This window comes from Mustela erminea, chromosome 12 (assembly GCF_009829155.1).
Source record: "Mustela erminea isolate mMusErm1 chromosome 12, mMusErm1.Pri, whole genome shotgun sequence".
Taxonomy (NCBI): domain Eukaryota; kingdom Metazoa; phylum Chordata; class Mammalia; order Carnivora; family Mustelidae; genus Mustela; species Mustela erminea.
In genome coordinates, this window is record NC_045625.1 from 64,070,748 (window position 1) to 64,090,146 (window position 19,399).

The 19,399-nt window shown below is 45.0% G+C and overlaps 1 long non-coding RNA gene across 1 annotated transcript in view; it reads right to left on the reverse strand.

Annotated features, from left to right (window-relative positions):
• Nucleotides 1–2,045: 2,045 nt before the first annotated feature.
• LOC116570036 overlaps nucleotides 2,046–19,399 on the reverse strand; it is a 54,539-nt gene continuing 37,185 nt past the window's right edge. Inside the window, exons 3-5 of the long non-coding RNA XR_004277261.1 lie at nucleotides 13,071–13,116; nucleotides 8,334–8,456; nucleotides 2,046–4,201 (exon numbers count right to left, since the gene is read on the reverse strand). This is a non-coding gene — a long non-coding RNA (uncharacterized LOC116570036). The remainder of the gene's footprint in view (nucleotides 4,202–8,333; nucleotides 8,457–13,070; nucleotides 13,117–19,399) is intronic.

The window sequence follows — 19,399 nt, forward strand, 5'->3', positions numbered from 1 at the left end:
AAGTCTTTGATTACACAATCACTCAATATATGTTCGAGAGTCCTTTAACTTTTTGAAAATTATACCTTGAAATTGCATAAGCCTCATGCCTGGTTGATCTCATTGACCTTTCCTTCTACTGCTGCTCTGTTTGATTACTATGTAAAGCAAATGGGCATTCAAAGAGTTGAAAATTGAAGCGATGCCACACTAGAAAAGGCCTGAAAACTAAACCAAAGACGGAAAGGGAAGGGTTTTGAACACTGAATGAGTTTAAGTGTGTATCTCCTGTTAATAGCTCTGGCAGAGAGACATCAACCCACTTTCCAGGTGAGAACAGTGAGGCAGGAAGTGGTTAAGTAATTGGCCCAGAGTCACACAACTTGGAAATGGCAACCCCCAGATTTGAACAACAAGCTGTCAATTCCAAACACATGTGTGCTTGTCCATATGCCTTCCTCTCTGCTATAGAGTTAAAGGCTTCAAGGGGTGAGGCTGTAGACAATCATAGATGTAGAGAGGAGAAGCAGACCCCGCCAGCCAGGATGCAGAGCAAGGCAGGTGGGACTTGTTCCACAGAGAAGTAAGTCAACCCATGTTCACACTGTCGGAAGTATACTCAGATTTCCATGTGACAGACAGGTCAGTGGCTCTGAATAAATGTTTCGGGGGAAAAAGAATTTTTTTTAAAGGTCTTACAAACCTCAATGTCAACCTAAATCCCTTTTTTTACATTACCTGAATAAGTACCAGCATAAAACCAGGAACTGGTAGAGGGAAATATTTATTCCCTTCTCCCCATGATTCCATGAGGAGGAACATCTATTAGCTTAACACTTGGAGTCCCTAACTAGGGTAGGGTGGAGGTGGGAGTGGGGGAAGGTTTGACTGGTTGAGAGGAACTGGGCATCCTCGGTGCTGCCCGCCTGCCCCCTCCCTGGCTGAGGCTGGCAGTGTCACCCAGGGTTCAGTTGCTGCTCCACAGTCTGCCATGCATCTGTGATGTTGTCCAGCTCGGTCTAAGGCCAGGTGGCCAAGTTTCATTCTGGGGTGACATGTAACCCATCTATGCCATGACCTTCCAGCTAATTTGTGTCAGTTACAGAGCTGACATTTTTATCTTCTGTCTGATTCCTCCTTTATTTAATTATACTTGTTGGGTTTTAGTGGTGCAAATCACACCTCTCATCGTCTGCTGAATTGGGAGCTCCTGGTGCTGTAGAAATCCGACACAGATTAACAAACTACGTGTTTAAAATATCTGTAAAAATAATGGAAGTCAAGGTAGCATCCATTAGTCAATGCGATATGACAGATGGATTCTGTTGTCTCCTAGACATGAACCTGCTGGTGATCTTGGAAATATGGCCCCCAAGGAGCCAAGGGACAGCTCACTCCCCCCACATTCTTCCCTAAGATATTGACTTGAAACTTTCCTTGAAAGGTACACCTTGGTATCATTTTGCCCTCACTGAGGACAAGTTCATCATTGCGGAACACTACCTCAATTCTTCACCTATTAACTCAAGATAACTAAAATATCTTTTTGGCACTGATATGATCGCAGACATAAATGCAGACACAAGCTTATGCATACATAGCAGTTCTTGGGTTATAAGATGTTCATCTAAGATCACTGCTTCTCAATTTTTTCATTATTATCCATTCAAGGAGCTTCTTTAGACATTTTTTCCCAAATCACCCTTCATGAAATTTTAATACCACAGACATATGGTGTATCTGGTTATATGCTGTATGTGTATCTGTGCTTTACATATAGAAAAAAAGATTTTAAGAGATTATAATTTTTTTCACCATACTCCATAAGAATCAGTTCCTGCCCCATAAGGAACGATATCATCCCTTTGAGAATGCATAATCCAATAGAAATATAATACAAGCCACATACTGCATATATTTTTTTTAATTTTCTAGTAGCCACATTAAGAAAATGAAAAGAGATGGACAGAATTAATTTTCATAATATATTTTATTTAATTCAATATAACCAAAAGGTTATCATTTCAAGGAGATAATAAGTACAAAAACTTACCAATGGAATATTTTATATATTTTTTTCTTACTAAGACTCCGAAATCTGTTTTACATTTAGAGCACAGCTCAGTTTCTATTAGCTGTATTTCAAGTGCTCAATAGGCACACGCAGCCAGTGGCTACAGTATTCGTGTAAGTCGAAATGATCCTGAATGTGAATATATTAATTATTTCAATTTGCCTCTAAGCCAAGCTTATTCTCAGAAAGCTTGCAGACCGCAGAGACTGGGTCTGTGGACCTCCAGAGATGCACAGATGGCAGCTGGAGAAGCTGTGATTTAAACAGGGGGAGTTTACAAAAACACATCCATCTAATCAAACCTCAGTGAGAAATGAAATCCTGTTCCTGCCCGTCCCCATTCACAGTGGATCTAATGGTCCAGAGGGACTCTCAAAGCCACTTGTCCCCATACTTGGCTCCAGAGTCCCTGCTTCTACTTTCTACTCTCTATTTCCCCCGCCCCATATCTGCACCTCATGACTTCTCTGCCTCCTGGCTTCTCGTTCTTGTCCTCCCTCCAGGCCTGTGTCTGCTTCTGCCACCCTCCACTACCACTTTGCTGCTTTCCTTCTCCATGTAACTGCCACCGCACCTCTGATCTGACAGGATCTGCGCCGGTGGCCATGTCTCCAGGTTATGGAACCTCTCTGAGGCGGGGCGCTCCCTCCAGCATCTTGATGGAGGTCCCCCCCTCAGAACCGGTTCCGGGCAGGGACAAAGTGAGGGAAGAGCCTGCCTACGTTGTCCGCTCTCAGCTCTGCTCCTCAGAGCCCCAGTCAGGCCTCCTGAGAGTCTTACCTCGCCACCCACACTGAAAAGAAAGAGAAGGGGGAAGTAAGAGAACAAAGAAACAGCCCCTTTAATCTTCCTCAAGTTGCAGCTCAAAAACTCACCCAACACACACACACACACGCACGCACGCACACACGCACACACACAGAATGGTCCCATTTTTTATGGTCTCTTTTTATGGTCTCTAAGACCTCTAGGCCTACCAGAGGTGTTTTTGCTGTATTATTGCAAGAGGGGGAAGACATGGGTTGCTGGGATGACCCAGGAAGGGGATAGAATGTAAGCCTACGGGTGTCTGGGTGCCTCGCCCGGGGCCAATCCAGGACCTGATGAAAAACGAGAGCTTGTCTACTACCCCTGATGTGCCATAGAAGGAATGTAAAAAATATTTGGCCAGGAAATGACCAGGGCGTAAAGAACACACTAGCTGGTGTTAAACTTCTGAACCAGGTGCAGATAAATGCGAGGGGCTCGCCTCCTCCTCTCAGGGCACTTCACATAGTGTGTCCGCGCACAGAGCCTCACAGAGCCAGGATTTCACTGATTCTGGTAGTTTCCCCACTCGTCCTTTTACAAGTCCAGCCTTCTTCTCAACTCTTTCAATATGCTGGGGAAGGCCCTCCCATCATCCTCACCTTACAGGCAGGAAGTCAAAGGCACAGAGAGGTGAAGTAAGTAGCCCCCGACCACACAGCTGGTAAGACGTAGAGGCAGGATTCACACCAGGTCTGTCTGATTTGATCTGTCCTGACTTGACGCTTGACCACTGGCCCATGATGCTGTTCAACATGGAAATCTCTGTTAATGGAGCCTGACACCTTCAGATGACTAAAGCCAAGACAAGCAGATGTGTGAATCCACTGAGCATCCCCCTAAACCAGAGCACCGACCCCTCTTCGCCTGGCCCAGAGAGAGCACGACAAGAGGCCAAGCCCACTCAGTCTGCTGTTCTTCCCCTTTCCCTGGTGGGAAGGCCCCGGCACCACACTTTATCTGCAAGATAGGAAGCCAATTTAAAGGCCCAAGAAGGCAAGCTTGTTCCCAAGGACTCACTCAGTAGTTTGAAGGAGTAATTGAAACTCGTAGTTGACCCCAACCCTGCAGAGTTGGCACCAGGAGGAACACAAGCATTTTATAAACGCTCTTCCAGGAGGGGAGGTGAGCTCACTTCCTGAGGGAATTACTGCAGGGGGTGTCTGCCGGGCCGGCCAGGCCTGGCTTTCAAACATCTGAAACGGCCCACGGTGTAATCAGGCATGAATATTGATTCAAATAAATTATGCATGTTTATACACTCGTTTATTATTTTATTCACACGCTCACCCCGCGTCGTTAGCCTGGGCAACTGCCATGGGGCTAGCCAGCTCTTGGATGCTGTAAAAAAAAAAACCAGTTACTTTGAAATATTTGGTGGCCAAAGGGAAATCCAAGTCATTAGTGAAAATTATAACTGAAATGACAGCAGATTTCTATCATCTGGAAGGGCCTCGGCAAGTCCAAGTCAACAGGGTCAGACATTGCCCTATTCCTTGGGCTTTCATGAGACCATAGAAGAGCGAATATGGACGGCTCCAGAGCATTTGAGCAATTATCATTTTAACAAATAGGGCTCTTTTCTAATATTCACATTCCTTTCGCATGGCCTCATGAAAACACAAACATTCACTCCATCCTCAAAAAATGCAGGCGCTCTGGGAGGAAAGAGCTACCCGCTCAGCCCCACAGCCAAGCTGGAGGAATCAGAGATTGCTATCAGGTCCTCAGTGGTAAAGTTGCTTGTTTCTGACTCTGCTGATAAACCAGACCATACCTCTAGAGGCCTTGTCCCGCCCTGCTCCTGGGACCCTCCAGGAGAGAAGACTTCTCATCCCCCAGAGGCCCCTGGAGGCCCTGGCCCAGAAGCTCTGGCTTGCAAGCTGGGTGACAGGAGCAGGGAGTCGGTAGACAGGCCCGTCTGCTTGCAGGTGGGGAGTCAGCTCCGAAGGCAGAGCCAAGGCCCGGACAGCTCTGCGTGTCTACTTGAGGCCCTAGGTCCAGCAGAGACCCTCCACACAAGAGGCGGAACTCTGCGGCCAGGGTCCTGTCCTACGGAGCTGCCCCCAAGAAGCTGCCTTTAAAGCGATTCCCAGGAGCCCTGTGTTTTGAGGCCTAAAAGCTGATACTGCTCCTTCCACCTCCATCTGATTTCTGCTGTCCATTGTCATCCAGTTACCAGCCTCAAAGGGAAATAGAATAAAGAATTCAGATTTCCTCAATCAAAGGATAAAAGAAACCTTATGTACTTACTGAAAGGTCCCTGAAATTAACCTCAGTATACTATTTTTTTCCTCTTGATAATTGTCTCAGAAACTAGTCACGCCCTAGAAACTTGCAGTATGGGTCATGAATATTTAAATCAATACGTGAATTCACCTCTGTATTTTTTAGGGGTTATTTTCAAATTTCATTGTCTGAGAAAAGTGAAACCAAAGTACATGAGACCCAAGAACAACAAACTCATCTCTGAGAGAGAGAGGGGTTTTCACTTTCTATATTATGTGTTTCTACAATTTTTAAAAAACAATGAGGTGAATTCCTTATGTAATATGAAAAAAATTGTTTAAAGAAATGAAAAAGCAGCAATACATAAAATTTGAAATACTTGGACACTTGGGGAAAAGAAACAGTATCCTGAAGTTAGGAGGGAGAGAGGAAAGGAAAGTTTAAAAATTGTGTGACTATAATTCCCAAGTCCAATTCTCAATAGCTTTTCAATGAAAAGGTTGATCGCTCTGGTGTCATAGTGGATCTAATCTCAGAGTTAGAATCCTAAGAGCCCAAGGCGGTGAGCCGGCTTTAAATAACGGCCTTGAGGCAGCACATGGACTCAGCTGTGGTTTCCAGACACTAAATATTATGGAACAAGCGTCTGGACATCTCCGGACACCAGTGGAAAGGAAATTTTCTAATGGAAAATTTTAGGTGCTAATGGAAGAGAAAATTGTAACTCTGAACCAAATTAAGAAAAAAAGATCAACATCGGGCTGTTACATCAATGGTGTGTGTCTCTCTGATCACAGAAAACAGTGCAGCCAACAGGCCTTTGAAACCAAATGTCCAAGTCAGGGATTTGCATGAAATTAAACCCCAAAATTCATTTGCAAGCTACGTGTTACCTAGTGTTTTCTCCATAGCGGTACCTCTTAGCAAGAGATTTTTCTCAAGCTTTTCTCACAACGAGATCCTGCAGATTCGTTACACAGTGTTAGTTTCCTTACAGAACATGCTATACAGAATGGGAAATACTTATTCATTAACTTCTTGACTTGGAAATAATTGTTCAGAGTGACGAAATGGAGTGGGTCTGGAGCAATGTCCCTCTATTGCTTGACTCCTGTGTAACCTCCTTCCCCTGGAGCCAGACCCTCACAGGAGTGTGCCCCTGCGGAGGAGGGGCTGCTGTCCACGTCCACGCACACACACCACACAGAAACACCACACACACACATATACACACACCACACACACCACACACACCGCACATACACATACCGCACACACTACACATACACACCACACACATGCACACGCACTATACACACCACACACATATATACTACACACAGCACACACCACACATACACACCACACACACCGCTCTACATACACACACTACACATACACATGCTGCACACACCACACATGCACCATACATACATACCACACATACACACCATACACATATACTACACATGTTACACATTCACACCACACACACACACACAGCACACACATGCTATGCACATACACGCCACACACACATACCAGACACACAGACACCACACATACACATCACACACATACCACACACACATATACACACTATACACAGCACATGTACATACACACCACACACATATATACTACTCACTTCACACACCACACATACATACCACACACACTACATAGACCATATACATACCATACATACCACGCGTACACCTACCCACATACCACATGTACACATATACCACAGACCCCACACATACACACACACTACACGCACCACACATACACACCACACATCTACACACACATACCTGGAAGCCCTGATTGTGCAGGTAGCAACCCTGTGCCAGTCAATGGTCGGTATCTGAAAAGCAAACACGGACTCAGCTAGTGCTGGGCCTAATTTCGGAGACCTTTGTGCCACTGGGTAGCCAAGTGTAACAACATCCTGTGTGACTTCCAGGAGCACAATAGACTGGGCCTCTCTCAGCCGGGAGGGGAAAGGCTAGGGGGAAGACATTGTCAGTCACTAATTTTACCAAAACAAAGTGGACTGCATTCCACATTCTAGAAAGTGTGAGTGGCACTGATTGTATGAGTGTGTGAAAGGAGCAGTAAAGCCCAATAAGAAACGAGCATTCTTCTTGAGCATTTTTAAAGCAAAATAAATAAACACTTTTGCAGAGAAGAAGCAAGCTGTGATTTGCCATCTTTCTGGGAACCCCCCACATTTCCATCATTAAGGGAAGAGTCGAAAGATGTAAGTACTATGAGCTCTTAAATACAGTGAGATTGATCTCCAACATACAACATCCAGCAGGAAAAAAAAATTCAAGTGACAAAACCACGTGCAGAGCATCACGCCCCTTCTATGGAAAGAGAGCTTTACCCCATGGCCACATCTATGTGTGCGAATGCACAGGAAAGGGACTTGAGGGACCCACTCCACACTGTTAACAATGGTTATCTCCGAAAAAGGAAATGGAATCCCAGTGAGGAGAAGTCAGTGGTGAAAGGCTTTTCCCAGTTTTCTCCACGTATTCCTAATTCATCTGAATCCCTGAGAAAGAAAAATGCACTCTGGTATTACTTGCATAAAGAGGCAACAAAAGGCAACCAAAAACAGAGGAGGGGAATAAGAAATTAGTAAGAATTACAACTTTTTTAAAAAATACCACACCTCAGTTGGCAGGACACCCTGCTGTTTTTGTTTGTTTGTTTGCTTACTTGTTTGTGTAAGCTGAAGACACTTTCAAGGTATGGAAAGCAAAGGGACTTCCAAGACACCAAGAGCTTCATCGCAAGTCTCTTGTAGGTCCCTAACCCCTAAGCTGAGTGGAGGAGCCCCAGGGCCTGATGGCAGCAGAAGTCAGAGCGTGCAGAGAGGGTTGGGGTCAGGTTCCTACTCCCCCTTGGCCATGCACCTGCTGGGTGGTCTGGGCCTTTCCTTTCCCCCTCCAAGCCCAGATTTCCCAGTCTGTAGAATGGAGTTAAAAATAGTGTTTACCTCACTGGTTGAAAAGAGTGACAGAGATAAGAACCTGTGATACGTGTTAACACTTAATGGGGCACTGAGGATATAACATGTCGTTCTAGAAATTCTGGCTATTGTTACTAAAGAAGCACCACAAGTGTTTCCTACCGGAATGCATAATATCACCCCAAATCCAGAGTGAACGAGAAGATTCCATTCAAACCCTCCACCATTCTCAAGGGTTACTAAGCATTTCCCACGCACCAAACACTGGGGGTACAGCAGTCCAGGAGTCCTCGCTCCAGGGAATGAGCGCCAATGACAGCAAAGAGGAGATGTACTGGAGGTCTCGGGAGCACATGGCTGTTGCTGGCAGAGAATTCAGGCCTGTTCCGGAAAGAGAGGAATCAGGACAGGCTGCTTGGAAGAAGCAACAGCAAAGAGTGAAAAAGGCAAATAGAATGAGAACCTGTCCCAGACGGAACTCAGGAGCAAGTGACACGGCAGGTAGCCAGTAACACAAGTAGTTCAGGGGGAGCAGGAGATGGGAATGTAGGGGAGAAGCTCAAGAGGTAAGCAGAGATGAAAGCTCATGCATGCCTCATAAAAGTTCCTCCCTGTCCCGCCATATACCCCATAACAGGTTCTCCCTGCTGGGCTGAACGTAGCAGGCTCATTGCTCCCTCAATGAAACAACTACAGGTTGGCAGAGGGGACTTTGACAGAAACAAAAGGACAGGACAAGGTTAGGAGACACTGGGGAAAGCAAATGCTCACAAAGAAGAAGAAACATCATCAAGTGACTGCGTGTCTCAGCAGTGAGCCACAGACAGATGAAGATACCTAAAACCTAAATGATATGAGGTACCCGCCATACTCTCCCTTTGCAGACACTCGTAGGTCAAGATTCCCCCAGCCCAATCTCAGGGAGTTTCCAATGCAGTGTCCTCAGCTGGGTCAACACAATAGGAAAGTGCCAAGGTGACACGTGAAGGGGGAAGGGTTCCAGCCCCTTCTAGCAGAGGACTTGTGGCTCCCAGGAGAAAGTCAACAGACTTACACTTTGAGTTTGACCTGATGAACATGGAAGAGAGTGAATTCTTGGAACTAGACTGAAGCCCAGTAAAATAAAGAGACTGATTTTATCCCAAATTCTCCAGGAATCAAGAATAAGGCAATCAATATTTCTACCTTACCATTTGCTTCCTTTTCAACTAGGTTGGGAAAATAGTGCTTGCTCTCTGGTTTTTCTTTCTATCACAAAGATGGATCCAGGGGAATGTTATGGATTCAGCTTAAAAGCAATAGTGAGTTCAGGAATCCCAGAGTCCAAGGCTCACACGGGCCCCGCTCTCTCCAAAGACCTAGGAACCATGTGTTCAATCATGGGCCCGCTCCCAGCCGCCCACAAGATCAGACGGAGGTGAGAATGAGCTAGGCCAATGGGCACCCTCACTCTCGCAAACTTTACTTGAGAAAAGAGAGGACCCAAGCTGAATGCAGAAAGAGGAGACACATGAAATACAGGAGAAGCCACCAGAGGCCATGAGCACACTGAAGTTATAAAGAAGCCACGTATTGAGGAAGAAAACAACATGAGCAGAATGGAGAAGGGCCAGTTAATAAAGAAAAGAGGAGCAAGGAGACACCAGTAGAAGTAGGAGAGGCTGAGAGAGAGAGGCCAAGCCCAGGAGAAGGTAGGACATTCCTGAGAAGATGCCGGCACTCTCAGGAGCGATGCTACATGAGGGAAGGAGCCCCAGGTATACCCCAGATCCCCTATGTTACCTCCAGAGAGCCTGGCTCCTTTGCTGACATGGGGGGCTCAACACCCCTCATCTACCTGAGCCAGCCTAAGAGCACCTTGGACCTGGGGTCCAAAGAACCACCTTGTGAACTTTGATTCCATTTTGTGCTGGATTCTAAAACGAAAAATCAGACCAGAGGAGCCAGGAATGGCTTATGAAGAATCATTTGTGGCAGATTAAGCACATCTGCTTTTCTAAAAATGGTGTGGAAATGCAGAGTTTCTGCTGGAATAGGTTTTTAGAAGAGTTGACGTTTTCCTCCTTTGCACCAATATGAAAGCCCTTCTTTAAAATGCAGACTTTAAGGGGCGCCTGGGTGGCTCAGTGGGTTAAGCCGCTGCCTTCGGCTTGGGTCATGATCTCAGTGTCCTGGGATCGAGCCCCGCATCGGGCTCTCTGCTCAGCAGGGAGCCTGCTTCCCCCTCTGTCTCTGCCTGCCTCTCTGCCTACTTGTGATCTCTCTCTCTGTCAAATAAAATAAATAAAATCTTTAAAAAAAAAAAAAAAAAGAAAAAGAAAAAAAAATGCAGACTTTAAAATTAAACACATTCTAAAAGGTAGTGAATAAATAAATGACTTTCTTCAACAAAAATATATGATATGTTGGCTTTCCTAAGTTCTCCCTGGCTTATTTCTATGACTTTTATTAGGGAGAGAACACACAAAATACATACCAGAGAGCCACAATTTTATTAATAATTTGCTAAAGATTCTCTTCTTCCTCTTCCTCCTCCAATACCTTTTTTTTTTTTTTTTTTTTTTTTTTTAACTGGTAAGCAGCTTTTTGTGGCACCTGAGTGGCTCAGTCTGTTGAGCATCTGCCTTCAGCTCAGGTCATGATCTTGGGGTCTGGGATCAAGCCCCACATAGGGCTACCTGCTCGGTGGGAGTCTGCTTCTCCCTCTCTAACTGCCATTTCACCTGCCTCTGCTCTCTTTCTCTGCCAAATAAATAAATAAAATCTTTAAAAAAAAAAAACAAGAACTGCTTTTATCAGCAGTTTATTTCCCAAAGCCAAAAAGGTTCTCTATTAACTTTCAACTACCACCCATCTCCAGAATTCTCCACTCCCCTAAGCAAGGAGAGGCTATAAGTCACTTTATTGTTTTTGATGGGCCCAGTCCTATCTGCTTCCTCCATGGGCACCCCAATGTGAAACCCAGCAACAAATCTGGTTTTTGCAGCAGTGCCTGCGGTAACTCTTCAGGGAAACTGGGTTAGGGTGGGAGGGGGTGTGTTAGAGCTCAGGTCTTATTAGAAGCTGAACCACGAATAAGACCTAGGAAGTAAGTACCAAAGCTACCAAAGGTCTCTCTTTTCTGTCTCAATAGCTTGGATCTTCACTGGTCTTACCCTTCTTCATTCTGGTTTTTTTTTTTTTTTTTTTTTTTAAGATTTTATTTATTTATTTGACAGAGAGAGCAAAAGAGCACAAGCAGTGGGAGCAGCAGAGGGAGAGGGAGGAGCAGACTCCCCGCTGAGCAGGGATCCCAATATGGGACTTGATCCCAGGACCCTGGGGTCATGACCTGAGCCGAAGGCAGCCTCTTAATCGTCTGGGCCATGCAGGCACCCCCTTCTTCATGCTTCTAAATCAGATCCAGGATTTCGACTGCTAACCAAGGGCCCAGGCCCAGAGCCATGAGATGAGCCAATAAACATGATCAGGTTCCTGGTTCAAAAGCTTGAAGTCATCAATTAGACATTTACTATTGTCCCATCTGCTTCATAGAATGCAATTTCTGGGGCAGTATTGGGGTATATGATGATATTGTCAAACCAGACATCAAACTCATCTTTGAGGAAGTCATGGGAGTATTTATATTTTTAGCCATCAAGAACTTTCTTGCTTGGACTCCAGTTGAAATCAATCCTTGTCCACATAGTGCTGTTCTCTTCCTATCAGACGGGGGGGATGCTAGCACTGCTTTAAATCACCACACCCACAGCGGCAGCACTGGGGTCTTCAACACAAGGGTCTGGGACTGCAACCACCATCTTGGATCCAAGAATTTTTTATTTCTGTCACAGTGTTTTTGATCTCTGACTTGTTTTTTTTGTTGTTGTTGTTTCTAAGGATTTCCATCTCTCTGCTTCCTCTGTTCTTACATGCTGTCTACTTCATTCATTAGAGCCCTCAGAATAATTGTTTTAAGTTCCCAGCTGGAGAATTCCAATATCCCTGCCACGTCTGGTACTGATGCTTGCGCCATTTCTTCAATTTGGTTTTTTTTTTTAACCTTTTCGTATGCCTTATAATTTATTCCTGATAGCCGGATGTGAGGTACTGGGTACAAGGGACTGCTATAAATAGGCCTTTAGTAACTCGGTAGTGAGATATGGGGTGAGGACTGGACTGTACATGGAGATGCCCCTGGACTCTGAACTTCACGTGTTGCTCATTTTTTTTTCTTCTTAAGTAAGACAGGGTGGCTCAAGTGGGCTGGAGTTGGGTATTTCCTTTCCCAGGTTAGGCTCTGGTAAAGTAGTCTGCCCTGACAGCAGGCCTTGTTTAGAAGAGCTAAGGGCCCTGGCGCATTTCAAAATGGTTCCTTCTCTCCTCCCCTGCTAGATAAGGGAATTCCCCGCCAACCCCACCCCGGATATTTCATGTTTACTGTGAGGACATAGTCAAGCTCACGTGGGTAGATCTCACAAACGTGTGAAGGGTCTCCCTGGGGAGTTTTGAACTCAGACTTGTCTACACTGAGCTTCCCACAATGTATCAGTCATGTTTGCTGTTCTCCCACGTGGCACGGGTTCTTACACAGCTTCTGCTAGGCTCTGTGCCTATGAGCCGTGACCTCTTATGTTCACCTGTCTCCCCAGACCTGGGGCAGTGGTTCACCCTGTGTCCTCACTTCTCTTCCTGTAGTTCCCCTTGCTAGTGCTCTCTTTCTTTTTTCTTTCTTTTTTTTTTTTTAATGTCACCTTCTTTTTTATTTGTTTGTTTGTCAGAGAGAGAGAGTGCACAATCAGGGAGAGCAACAGACAGAGGGAGAAGCAGGCTCCCCTTTAGCAAGGAGCCTGATGCAGGACTCAATCCCAGGACCCTGAAGTCAAGACAGACACTTAACTGACCGAGGCACCCAGGCATCCCATTGTGCTCTCTTTCTGACAAATAAATAAAATCTTTGGGGGAAAAAAGAAAAAGAAGAGTTGTTGATTTTTTTCCATGTGTTCACGTTCTTACCTGCTGTGAGGACAGAGTGGTGGTCCCAAGCTCCTTACCTGCCGAACTGGAAAACAGAAAGTCCCAAGAAGTTTTTAAAACCCCTTTGTCTCCACCATGATACCACGAAACTAGACAGTGAGCATTGTGGCCACTATCCACATTTTAGGTTGCAGTGAATGGGGAAAGCTCGACTTTCAAAATTATAGTAGCATCACCGCAAATAACTATATCCATTACACCTAACATTTTATATTATCTTAGAGTAAACTCTAGAACTACACTCCAAAAATGAGAAATACCCTCTGGTCCATGATCTGACCAAAATTGAAATACCTAACAGAAGTCAGGGAGGAGAAAGGCCATGGACGAAAAAAAAAAAAACCTTCTCGACTGTTTGGTGTGCAGGGGCCTTTCACGGAAAGTAGGGGTCAGGTTGTCCGAGTCTCCTGGTTACACATGGACGTGTCCCCACGTGCTCTGTCAGAGTGGCACAGAGCTCATGCTGACAGAGGGAACGCCTGCAAGGACATGTTTGGGAAATGGAGGCAAGACCCAGGTAAATGTTATCTTCTGAGTGGAATTGGTGCTGGGAGAAGGAGACCAGCAATTTGAGAAGATCGTTTCTTTTGGTGATTTTGTTCGTCGTCTGTGGCAGATACTGCATATTATTTCAAACATCACCTCCACTGTCTGGTATACATTCTTGATCTGGAGAGGCCAAAAGAGGGAGATCCGTCCTTCCCAGACTCCCTTAAGAAGCACTTGCTCTCCAGTTGGAACGGATTATTGTCTGCATTCTTCTGGGAGTAAGCAAGCGTTCTAGATTATACCAAACAGATGCATCCATGAGAGGCTTGGAAAGCAGCAAAGAGTGATGGAAGGCGGCACGGAGTGAGGGACATGGGATCTGCAGCAAGCACGGAGATATGGAGGTGTCTGTTCTCCTAGAGGCCAAGGGCTTCTCTGTGGTCCCAGCAACGTGGTCTGGTTAGCTGGCAGTGGGGGCTGTGAGGTTTCTGCTAAAAAGTCTCCTTGTGGGATTGGTGCTTTTTCTGGTTGCTTGTTCCTATATAGTACCCAAGCTTAGCTCCCTGGTCTTCCTGGAAATTCTGCCCTAACTCTCCTGAAACTAGCTGAGTGGGTTCTGTTGTTCGCCATTAAGTAAATCTGACCTCTTCATGGTTACATGCGATGAGCCGCAGGTAGATGGCCACACAATCCGTTCATATTTTTCTCTCTTCTCCAGTGCTTCCAAATGACCAGCTAAGACTCCAGGGTCCCAAGGACGACTCTGATGGTCCAGCTAAGGAACCTGAACCAAATTTTTTAAATACACTAGATAGGCCAGTCTGAAAAGTTCAGAATTTCCTCACAAACTCTACCCTAAAAACACTTCTGATATCTTTATGTTCAAAGGAGCTCATCTTGAAGAAATTAAATATATCTTATGTTTTAATACAGGAGGCCCACTTCAAATGGCCTCAAAATAGCTAAAATTCTTTTAAGAAAAAAATTTGAATGGAAAATGTTGTGTAGTCCAATTCATTAGTGAAGAGTTTGAGTTGGTTTTTTTTTTTCTGTCATTTCTTTTACATCTCTCCGTTCAGACCTTTTTTTTTTTTTAATTAGGTTTTAACATAAGTTTTCCATGTTTCTTAACTAGTCCCCTTTAAAAAAAAAAAAAAAAAAGGTAATTTTTAAGCAATTGCTTTTGTTCCAAGAACCAGGTCTAGATCTGGTTTCCCTGTCAGGAAAGCCTACCCTTATTTTAAATCTGGAGGTTGACTTATACACAAAACCCATTGACTAATTCACACATGAAAACCATGACTGAGAAACTCTGGACACAACAAGCATACAATAATTACTCAGTCAATAAGCAATAATGATGGAAGAAGGTGAAAGAAAGTTGGTTAACCAAAACTAGATCTCTTTTATTTTGAGACTGAGTATAGAAAAATGTCAGGAGGATGGGGATAGAGTAGGTCTCGAGCACTATAACAGGAATCTGATGTCCATGAAAAAGATGTCCCCATTCTTTATCAAGGACAATTCCTCTCGTGCAGGTACTAAGGCCAGGAACCTGGGAATTATATTCTTCACCCTTGTCCCTCTCTTCTCAAAGATGATCCATTACCAGACTTCTCCATTCCAACTCCAACATGTTTCTTAAATTCATCCACATCTTTCCAAGCCTCCTGGCAACATCCGAGTCCAGCTGGACATCATCTCTGGCCCAGTCTCTGCAGTAGCCTCCTGACTGGCCTGCCTGCCTGCTTCCATGCCTGGCCTCTGACAAGCTATTCTCTGTGTAGTAGCCAGAGCCAACGTTTCAACGGGGCAGCAGGCTGAGCCACATTGACACGCCATGCCAGGGGCCTGCCCACCTTGCCGGGCTCATCTCACATACCCTCCACCATGCTCCATTATGTCTCCCTTCCAATTCCTTACAGGCCAACCTCCTGTTTTTCTCAGAGCCCACACAAGAGAACATCTTATCTGCTGGAATGTCCTTCACTGACTCTTCATGAGATTTACTCAGCTCTGAGCTAACTGCCACTTTCAAGCCAGGCTCTCTCCCACTCCCTCCCCATACCCACAAGCCTACATGGTACATCCCACCCCCAGCCTTTCCTACTCTCCCGGCACTGGTTCTTTCCGTGCAGACTGTCTCAAAGTTTGTAATTATGTATTTTCTCCTATCTTCTCTGGTTTATGTCACTTCCCCACTAGACTTAAAGCTTCTCAAAGCTTGAGCTCTTCCCTATTTTGTTCACCATTGTGTTCCTAGAACCTAACACTATGCCTGGCACATAGCAGGTTCTTGTGTATATCCATTTTCATTTCTAGACAGATCAGAAAGTTGCAACAAAGGGGGAATTAAACCAACAAAACTCCGGTTGAAAACAAATCCCTCCAGTACCTCTATAAACTGGGGGAAGGAAATAACAATGAATTACATATAAAGCTCACTGTGGTTGTTTCCACCTTCCACTCTGCAAAAATATAAAGTTTCTTGGGGTGCCTGGGTGGCTCAGTGGGTTAAGTGTCTGCCTTTGGCTCAGGTCACGATCTCAGGGTCCTGGGATCAAGACTTTCATTGGGCTCTTCGCTCAGGGCAAGTCTGCTTCTCCCTCTCCCTCTCACTTTCACTGTCTCTCAAGTAAATAAATAAAATCTTTAAAAATATATATAGATATAGATAAAGGTTCTTGCAATAACCACTTTGTAAAGCAGTTTGCATTATCTACTAATGTTACAGATAAGCATACCCAGCAATCCACACTTACTGCATAACCAATAAAAACATACGCAAGAATGTTGAGAGTAGGGGCGCCTGGGTGGCTCAGTGGGTTAAGCCTCTGCCTTCGGCTCGGGTTGTGGTCTCGGGGTCCTGGGATCGAGGCCCGCATCAGGCTCTCTGCTCAGCGGGGAGCCTGTTTCTCCCTCTTTCTCTGCCTGCCTCTCTATGTGTGATCTCTGTGTCAAATAAATAAATAAGATCTGAAAAAAAAGAATGTTGAAAGCAGCATTATTCATAACAGTCCTAAACCGGAAACCACCCAGTGCCCACCGACAGTAGGCTAGATACATAAATTATGTTTTAGAGCTTGTGCGATATAACACAACTACAACTACGGGCAATAACACAGATGAGTTTCATAAACATAATGGCGAGGCAGGGAAAAAAATCCATTGCCCAAGCTACAGTGTGTATGACTCCATTCATATAGAACTCAAAACAAACAAACAAAAAAACAGACAAAATTAAACTACAGTGTTTAAGGATACATGCTTAAAGGTATCCCTAAACATGAAATCACAAATCCTAAGAAAGAGCAAAATAGAGATCATCATAAAATCTGGATCTTAGTTATTTTGGGGGAGCTGTTGGGGCATGAGGAGGTATCTGCATGGTTGATAATCAAGTTCTATTTCTTGACCAAGGTGATAGCTACATACATGTTTACTTTAGGGTTAATACCAAAGTATTTTTTTTAAAAACTAAAGATGAGTAAGTATCACTTATTGAAAATACCAATTCTTGAGCCCAAGTCCCAGAGAGTCTGATTCAATGGGTATAAGTCAGGCCCACGAAGCTACATTTTTAACAAAGAACTCAAGAGATTCTAATGCAGGTAGTCCTCAGGCCAGGCTTGGGGGAATAAAGACAACCTCATAGCTGGGAAGCATTTTAAGGGACAGTTAGAAAGCTTCCCCAGATTCCCAACTTATTGCCTTGGCATGATGAGCTGGGGGCTTCAGAACCGTGCCTTCAAGAGCTCCTTTGATCCAGGCATGGAGCCCATGGGTAGGGGATGGAGATACAAAGACCACTTGCAATCCACCAACAGTTTAAGTAAACTTGGAAACAAAGCAAGGGAGAAGCTCAGAATGGCACTGCAGGGTCTCTAAGGTCACAGCTGTGTGTCTCACGAGGGAAATGACCATTCTAAACTACACGGATCACTCTCTTAGCTTTTAAAATAGCGGCTATCTGATTATCATTGGGATCGTTTTGCTTATTTATCATGGGCCAGGGGCCATTATCTTGCAATGTGTGATAGAGAAAATCAGGCAGTCTCTGTGGTGTCATGAAATCCCTAAGTGCTCATGTGCAGTGCAAGTGTGCCCTGCACAAAAAGACTGGTTTTCTAGAGAGACACACTCACAAAATGCAGGAGCACGGAATGAGCAGACCCACTGTTCCCTTGCCTTTCTAACAGAGAAGCTTGCAGAGTTTTCTCTCTGGGCAGCAGCTCCTGGGCCCCAGGCTCCTTCCCCACTCGACCCCGCCCTAATCCACAGGGCTCTGTACCTGCCTGACTGGTAAACAAGAAGCCACGGTACCTGGAAACTAGGCTGAAGTCACCACTGAAAACCACTCAGCCAAAACTAGCCAAATATACCCATTCATCAGAACAACTTGCCTCTTAAAGTTAGGTCCTAATCCCTTACTAATGCTGCCTGCCAAAGAAGCCTGTGCTGGGTTGGGTTTGGTTGGGTTGGGTTGGATAGGGTTGTGTTTCAGTTCCTTGGACACTTGTGATACTTAATGTGAGGGGTCTTCGCTTTCTCTCTTTTTAGCCTACTCCTCAACCCCTCTTGGGTTCTATGATTTTTTGAGAAACTACACTTAGGATTCCTCCAATGTTGACTGAAACCAGACATGTTTGGGACACATCTGGAATCCCTATCTTTCCTTTCCTGGCCCAAGCTGGCAGCTTTCCCCCAAAACCCCCTATTCGGATGATCCCACCTACCACCTGACATCCACCCACCACTGATCCCCAGGTCCCAGAGCTCTGTTGTTGCCCCGATGGGTTCCCACCAGCTGGAGGAGCGCCTTCTGTGTTTCAACCTCCCCTCCCAGCTCTGAGCCCGTTCGCAAAGGGAGGCTGCTGGAAAGAGTTTGTTCCTAAGCTGGAGCATTAAAATCATGGTGGGCTTTGAGGAAAATGATCAGGGGGCACTCGGCTGCCATGACTTTATTGAGTTTGGAAAGTCTGTGGAGGAAAAAGTATTATACATATGCAGGCATAACCTCTTAACACATTTTCCAAGGATCTCAAGTGAAAAAATTTAATACACAAAATGGGAAGAACTGCAGCTTTGTGGGTGGTATCATGGAAAAAGCTTTGGGCCAGGAGGAGAGAGAAAAGGATTCTCTTCTCATTTCTGCCAATAAATAGTTTGGGGCCTTACGCAAATTGCTTGGTCTTCAATTCCCTTATTTCTACAAGGAAGTATTTGGATTTACCAGCAACTTCTTCTACCTCAGAGATTCTGTAAGTTTATGGGTCCACATTATTCGTGTTATATTACGTTTAAGGATATGTGAGCAAAACCCTGACCTCAAGACTTAACTGTGCTACCCGTGTTTTTCCTCTCCATCCTGGGTAACGCTACATTTCCAGCAGTACCTGCTGGCCAGAGGCCCATGTGCTCGTCACACGTGTGTATCATCTGTGCCCTCGATAATTCACTAACTTCTCTCCCGCCTCATCCTTGGATTGCAGAAAGAATAAACAATAGAGTATAACCAAACAGGAACAAATAACCAGCATTGGGACAATGTAAATAAGTCTGGAAAATCCCAACCAGAGACTGAGACATTCAAGTCCTATAAAGTTTTGTTATAGTTCTGTCTCAAATTTGGCCCCAAACTTCCTGGAAGCCAAGGAGAAAAAGGCAGCCTACAGATACACAATTAGCACCTTGGAACAGAGAGTTCACAAACACATGAACCAATGCTTTCAGGGGTGTGTGGCTTCCCTACACCCCATTTCCAAAAGACACCTCTGGGGCTTTTCATATGGGAACCAAAATCAACAGAGCAGATCCTG